General features: G+C 51.9%; 2 long non-coding RNA genes across 2 annotated transcripts in view; both read left to right on the plus strand.

Moving 5' to 3' along the window:
* The first annotated feature begins 970 nt into the window (after positions 1 to 970).
* On the plus strand, positions 971 to 3,331 carry LOC127018709 (uncharacterized). Its single transcript, XR_007766815.1, has 5 exons — positions 971 to 1,056; positions 1,142 to 1,204; positions 1,294 to 1,404; positions 1,705 to 1,795; positions 3,237 to 3,331. It is a non-coding gene; the product is annotated as an uncharacterized LOC127018709 (long non-coding RNA).
* A 1,132-nt stretch (positions 3,332 to 4,463) lies between these two features.
* The window catches only part of LOC127018526 (uncharacterized), a 2,699-nt gene continuing 283 nt past the window's right edge, over positions 4,464 to 6,879 (plus strand). The window contains exons 1-2 of the long non-coding RNA XR_007766758.1: positions 4,464 to 4,702; positions 6,141 to 6,879. The exon at positions 6,141 to 6,879 is cut by the window's right edge and continues 283 nt beyond it. This is a non-coding gene — a long non-coding RNA (uncharacterized LOC127018526). The remainder of the gene's footprint in view (positions 4,703 to 6,140) is intronic.

A 6,879-nucleotide genomic window follows, 5' to 3' on the forward strand; every position in this document is an offset into this window, starting at 1 on the left:
CGGCATAGCGCCCATCGAGCCTTCTTGTCTCGCAATTATAGCTTAAAGCGTGGATCGGTCTGGCACGCGTCGCGTCGTAGATGTTTTTGAGCGGTCATCTCTCTCGGCGGTGAGCTAGGCGGCGCTTGCGGCTCCGCTCTTGAGAGTTCTGTTTGTACAGAGTTGTCTTCTGGGGTTTCGTTCCCACGTTCTTAACGGTCTTAGGTCTTGAAGCCCGGCTTCTCATGCATCCGTCATTCTGGTTTTGACGGTAGCTTTCTCTCGCAGGCCGCAGCGGTCGCCTCTCTTTCTGGAGGCCGCTATAAAGCGTCTGCGCCGTCGTGGCACCGTAGGGCTTCTCTGTCGGCCACATCTTCCCTACGGCAGTCGGTCTTCTCGCTCGCGGTCGTCTCGTGTCTCACGGTCACGTTATTTGTGGCGTCTGCGTGCGTCCGCGTCGGGGTCGGAGCTGCCCTGCCCAGGGGCGTGGCAATCGTAAAGGCACGGTGTTGCGATAACATGTCGATCTGCTCAGATTCTTTTGACAAAGCCCGTACAGTTCATCTCTGGGCAAGTAGCTGTAGACAGCTGCCACAGAGTTATTTTCATTGTGTTTTGCGGGTGCCAGAGGTCAGACTCCGGCCTTCTGGGAGCGGCAGCTTGTGTGGCAGTCGAGCGGGTTGAATCTTGAATGTGCCTTAGCTTGTATATGTGGGGCTCAATATCTGGGGTTTGGTGGGTTTTTTTGTTTGTTTGTTTTTTTCCCCCAGCTGTAGTTAGAAGGCACACGTGAAAAGAAGACAGACCTTTGGTCTCGCCAAGCTATCGGTCAGCATCCGGGTGACTCGCTTTACACGGTTTGTTTGGGTTTTTCCGACGCGGAGCGACGAGCCGCGTGCCGAAGGGCGACGGAAGAGGCGAGCGGAGCGCCGGGTGAAGGCGGGCCGGCGTCCGATGTCGGCGGATCGGCGCAACCGTCGGCGGTTCTGACTAGCTTATGCTTTTTCAGTTTATGCTTTTCTAGATGCGAATCGATGTATGAAGCGGGATATCCGCACCGGAGCGGACTTTGGCAAGGTGAGCGATGACCGGTGTGCTGAAGTAGCGCTTTTTTGTGGTGTCGTATTATTGATGTAGCTAAAATCATACTTTGTTGTTTCAGTTTTACAGGTGGCGGGCAGGGCTCGGCACAGAGGACCGAAGAATCTGACTCTGAGCGGCCGAGGTAAAGGAGCGGGAGAGAGGAGGCGCCGTGAGCGGGCAGAGGATTTGGGCGATATGTCGGCATGTACTTTTTCCTCTTTTTTTTGGCAGGGGCCGCACTCCTTTCCAGAGGGGCGAAGCTGCACAGCCACGAGCAGTTGGAGAACAGGCGAGAGACTCGTTAAGCGGTCCGCTCGGGCTCAAATCGCCGAGGATCTCACGGTAACTCTGCCGAGCGTTTCTCTTTGGTTTTGCCGGTGCCGTAAAGGCTTTCCTCAAACGGCTGAGGATTTGAGGCGAGTCGGCAGAGGGGAGAGGAGCGGCACGGTGGGAACCGCAGAGCGGGTTATCGCTTCTGATTACAATGGGCACTTTATCTCTCCGGTTTTCCGGCTTCCACGGGAGATGGCGGCCGCAACATCTGATTTTTGGGAGCGGCGCGGCACTTCTGAGGAGGGTGTCGTCGCGGTAGAGGTCGGCGCCGGCCGGCGTGTCGGTGACCGGCGGCGCTGTGTGTTGCAGGTGATGAAGAGGAACCCGGTGAATGTGGGAGCATCCCGGTTAGATGATGTGCTCCTGATGAGGATGGATTCTGGATCCTGCCCTCTGAAAGGTAAGTCGAGGGGCAAAAGCAGCGGGTGGGGTGGGGCCAGCAGGAGGTTTAATGTCAGGGTTGCGGAGAGGGCTATTTAGGCTCCGTTAAGTCTGGGGGCGGATAGCGGGCCCGGGGTCCGTTCCGCAGGATGCGAATGTTCCGGCCCGTGTCCTAGCGTCATTTGCGTCGTGCGCGTTCCGTCTCATACGGTGCTTTTTGCAGGTGTCTCTGTTCTGGCCCACGGGCTCTCTGCAGTCGTCACGCACCTCAGTACATGTCTGTAGGGTCTGTAACGCCTCGTCGCTTTGGCGTAGGGCCCGTCGAGCGCTTCCCGTCTCGTGAAGGGAGCCTCGAGGGTGTTTTGCCTCACGGATGTTTCCGGTCGGTCGCCTTTGCGGAGGCGATCCGGGCCGGAACGACAGCTTTGCTCTCAAAAGTTCTGTTTCTGTGGAGATCCCCTACAGCATTTTATCCCTGCGTCCTTATGGGCTTAGGTCTTAAAGCCTGACTTCTCACACATCCATTGTTCTGGTTTTGTATTGCATTGCAACACTCTATTGGTTTTGACTACCATCTGAGACCGCCTCGCTTTTGCAGCGCGTTGTGTTGTGTTGCATTGTATCGCTCCTGTCTTTGGTTTTGTATTGCATTGGTCTGTACTTGTATCGGCTGAGATCTGAGACTGTGTTGCACTGTACAACCCTGTATCGTGTTTTGTCTCATTGCGGTGCTCTGTATTTGTATCGACTGCCATCTGAGACCGTCTTGTGTTGTATTGCTCTGTATTTGAATTTGCACTGCATTGTTTGGCTCTGTATTGGTTTTGTATTGTATTGCTCTATATTTGAATTTGTACTGCCATTTGAGACCGTCTTGCAATGTATGGCCCTGTATCGCATCTTGTCTCACATTGCAGCGCTCTGTATTTGTGTCGACCGCCGTTTGAGACAGTCTTGCATTGTATCGCTCTGTATTTGGTTTTGTATTGCATTGTACGGCCCTGTATTGTGTGTTTTGCATTGCAGCGCTCTGTATTTGTGTCGACCGCTGTTTGAGACCGTCTTGCGTTGTATCGCTCAGCATTTGGTTTTGTATTGCATTGTATGGCCCTGTAATGTGTGTTGTCTTGCATGGCAGCGCTCTGTATTTGTGTTGACTGCCATTTGAGACTGTCTTGCATTGGACGACCCCCTATTGTGTGTTGTCTCACACTGCAGCGCTCTGTATTGTGTTTTGTCTTGACTGTGATCTAAGCGTGTTGCATCGTATGGTCCTATACTTGCACGTGCATCGCACGGCTCTGTTTGCGTCTGTATTGTATGGCATTGCCGAGCCAGCGTAGAGGGTTAAAGCGACTTTGGGGTCTCGGTGCGCGGGAGCAGAGCGGATCGCGATTGGATTGCGGGGTAGCGTGAGGTAAACCGGTAACTCAGCAATGGTATTCCTGTTGTTTTTGCAGGCACATTGCGGCAAGGCTCTAGGAACGGTCGAGGCATCGAGGTCCGAGGAGCGGCACGACAGGCTTCGGAGCGGTCGGTCGCTTTGGGGCGGATCGGTCGGTACGACGCTCTCGACTATCGAGCGCCACGGAGGACCTTGACAGCGATGAGTTATTTTTGGAAGTGGAGCGGATCTGCGGAGGGCTCCTCTCTCACAGATGTAGTGTGTATTAATCAGCTTTGGTTTGTCTTGGCAGGTGACCGAGGGGCAGGAGGCGATTAAAGGAACCTTGCATTTAGGCGATGCAGCTGCCATTGAGGATGGCCATCGAGGGCGGACCGTGACCCGTGGCACCGTGAAAGCTAAGTAGCGGGGCAAAAATCCACGGGTGGCAGAGACCACGCATGGCCAAACATTGGCATAACGGGAGGGTAGTTTGTGGGGAGTCAGCCTCGTGCAGGTAGAGGGAGCGATAAGCATTGAGATGCGTGCACCGGCAAAGCAGCTCTGGGATGGGCAGGTGGAGTCATGCAGTATGTCTAGTGTGTGTTCATATGTGTCCCTTATCTAATGTGGTGATGTTTGTCTTAGCCTTCATGCCTGAGGAGCCTCAGGCATTCTCACATCCTACCGCGATCGCGGTAGCCATCTGTCGCGCCTCCTCGGGCTCGAGTTATCGGCATAGCGCCAATCGAGCGCGTCTCATCTCGCGGCGTGACGTAGAAGCGTGACGCCGCCGGTCCGGTTTAGCATCATAGGTGCATTTGGCCAGTCTTTCTCGTGGCTCTCGCTCGGGCTTTGACATCGGGTCTCGTCTCTGACTCTCTTTCTGGAGAGTTCTTCCAGGGGTTTCTTCCCTGTGTCATCCTAGTCTTAAATTTTTCCCAGCCATTTGTCTCCATCGGTCATCGCGGTTTCATCGCCTGTCTTTCATCCAGAGCCGTGGCGTTCCCCCGTGGCAAGCCACGCCGGAGCTTCTGTGTCACGCGGCCTCGGCACGGTTGCGCATAGTCTCGGGCTGTGTCTTTTGGTCTGGCATTAACCATACCTTGTGTGGTATTCTTGTATCCTTAGCTCATGTTTGTAGAGAGTGTGTGTGTGTGTGTGTGTGTGTGTGTGTGTGTGTTTGAGGCGGAGCTGCTTTGCCTGTGGGCGTAGCGATTCTGGCTGGGGTGGAACGGTCCAAGTGTGGGATGCTAATCTGTCCATTAGCATGGCCTGTTCGGGTGGAGGTTGTGTGGGCTGGTTTTGGGGGTTGCTGGCTATGGACAAGTGGGCCGTAGAGTCCCTTCTGTTGTGTTTTGCAGGTGCCGTGGGGCGATTCGGATCCTCGGAGCGAATCCTTGAGCGAATTCTGCCAGACTGTACGATTTGATGCAAAGAAGGAGCGGGAGCGGTGCATGTAGTGAAGAGTCTTCCTTGGCTTCTGGTTATGAAGGCCGATGCTTTGGAACTGTGCGGAGCAGTGATGTTTTGAGGCACACGGTGAGGCAGTTCCAGGCATGACTCTAGAATTGGGGCGATCTGCCATTGTGGCAGGCGGGCGGCAGAATGGATCTGTTCTGAGTGAGGGGTGGAATGAGCGGGTGTTGAACGAGTGTTAGTTTCTGAGTGGGTCTAACCATGTATGTGTGGATTTTTTTATTTCAGGTTGTATTTGATGTTGCGACAGTAAATTTTTTTATTTAAATTAGAATAAAAAAAACCCCAGCCGGGGGATTTTTTTTTTTTTTCCCCTGGCTGGGTTTTTTTTTTCCCCGGTCCCGGCCGCTCTGCGAGGCGACGATCGTCGCCAATGTTTGGACGGAGGTCAGGCTCGGGCCGTGGTTTTTGCAGGCAGGGCATTTTTGGAGGCCCCCGGGAACGGCGTTCCCGGGAGCATCGGTCACGGGGCGACGGCCCGTTGTGGCAGGCGGGCGGCAGAATGGATCTGTTCTGAGTGAGGGGTGGAATGAGTGGGTGTTGAACGAGTGTTAGTTTCTGAGTGGGTCTAACCATGTATGTGTGGATTTTTTTATTTCAGGTTGTATTTGATGTTGCGACAGTAAATTTTTTTATTTAAATTAGAATAAAAAAAACCCCAGCCGGGGGATTTTTTTTTTTTTTCCCCTGGCTGGGTTTTTTTTTTCCCCGGTCCCGGCCGCTCTGCGAGGCGACGATCGTCGCCAATGTTTGGACGGAGGTCAGGCTCGGGCCGTGGTTTTTGCAGGCAGGGCATTTTTGGAGGCCCCCGGGAACGGCGTTCCCGGGGAGCATCGGTCACGGGGCGACGGCCCGTTGTGGCAGGCGGGCGGCAGAATGGATGAGCTGAGAGCGAGGGGTGGTTTGTGTGGTAGCTGAATGAGTGGTGTGTTTTGCATGTGTCTAACCTTGTATGATGGTGTGGTTTTTTATTTTTCTTTGAAGGTTGTATGTGGAAGTGTGGGTTGGTTTTTTTGTTTTTTTTTAATAAATGCTTAGGAAAAAAACAAAACAAACCCCAGCCAGGGGACTCCCCCCCCCGCCCCGCTGGGTTTTTTTTCCCCCTGGTTCTGGCTGCTCCTTGAGGTGATGTTTGTTGCCAATGTTTGGGTAGTGTTTGGGCCAGGGTTTTTGAAGGTGGGGTGATTTTTCAAGGCCCCAGGAATGCTGTTCCTGGGGAGCTCTCCCCTGGAATGCTGTTCCTGGGGAGCTCTCCCCTGGAATGTGCCAATTCCCTGTCATTGGAGGGAGGTATGTTTAGTGGACCATCATGGGAAGAGGGTTGTGGATGTAGTGGTTGAAGGGTGGGGTGAGTGAGACTAGAAGGCCAACATTGAGGAGGAGTGGGTTGTGAAGCAGGTGGGCTTGCCTGTGTCTTACATTGGTAGGATAGTAAATTGTTTTGATGGGTGTTGTAGTTTATGATGTAATGATATTTCTCAATGTTTCTTTTTGTGTGCAGGTGTGAAAGCGAAGCCTGCCGAGATGAGCGGAGCTCGCTCGCTTTCTGCCTGGGAATACAAATTGCAGAGATGACATCACCTCAAAGAGGAAAACTTTATATGTGCAAAGCAATAGAGCGAGTATGTAACTGGAGCGAGAGGTGTGGAAAAGGCGCTCTCTACTAGGTAGAGAATTGCAGGCACTAAATAGTTGGCCTTGCTATTAAGGTAATAATGAATTTTTAGGGTTTAGATGTATTTATAAAGATGAGTAAAAAGTGAATAAATGTAATAGTCATTAGTAGATTGATGAGGCAGTAAGTATTGTTTATCATTGTTGTACAAGTACATTCTCGAATTGAAATGTAATAGAAAACTTAATTGGAGTCAGTAATGGACAAATGTAAACATAGAAACAGCTTAAAAAGGAATTATAGGCAGTAATGTATCCCAATTGTAATCACGGTAGTAACCAAAATTGCAAACAAAAGCGCAAAGCTGAGCGGGCGTCTCTAATGCCCGTAGGTCAATGTAGCCGTCGGAAAGAAAAAATTTACAATTGTCGATAGCTCTCGCTGGGGACCACAAAATAAAGTAAAGTTTGTGAAGGGTAATTTAAATGAGAATTAGGCATTGGAAGGAGAGCTGTCAATACCTATAGGTAAATGTAGCTGTTGACAGGTTAAAGGAAAGGATGTGTGTTACTGGCTCCTAAGTAGATCTCAATTAGTTGTGTAAAGGTTTTCTTTTGATTGCCTT

This window comes from Gymnogyps californianus, chromosome 7 (genome assembly GCF_018139145.2).
Source record: "Gymnogyps californianus isolate 813 chromosome 7, ASM1813914v2, whole genome shotgun sequence".
Classification (NCBI taxonomy): domain Eukaryota; kingdom Metazoa; phylum Chordata; class Aves; order Accipitriformes; family Cathartidae; genus Gymnogyps; species Gymnogyps californianus.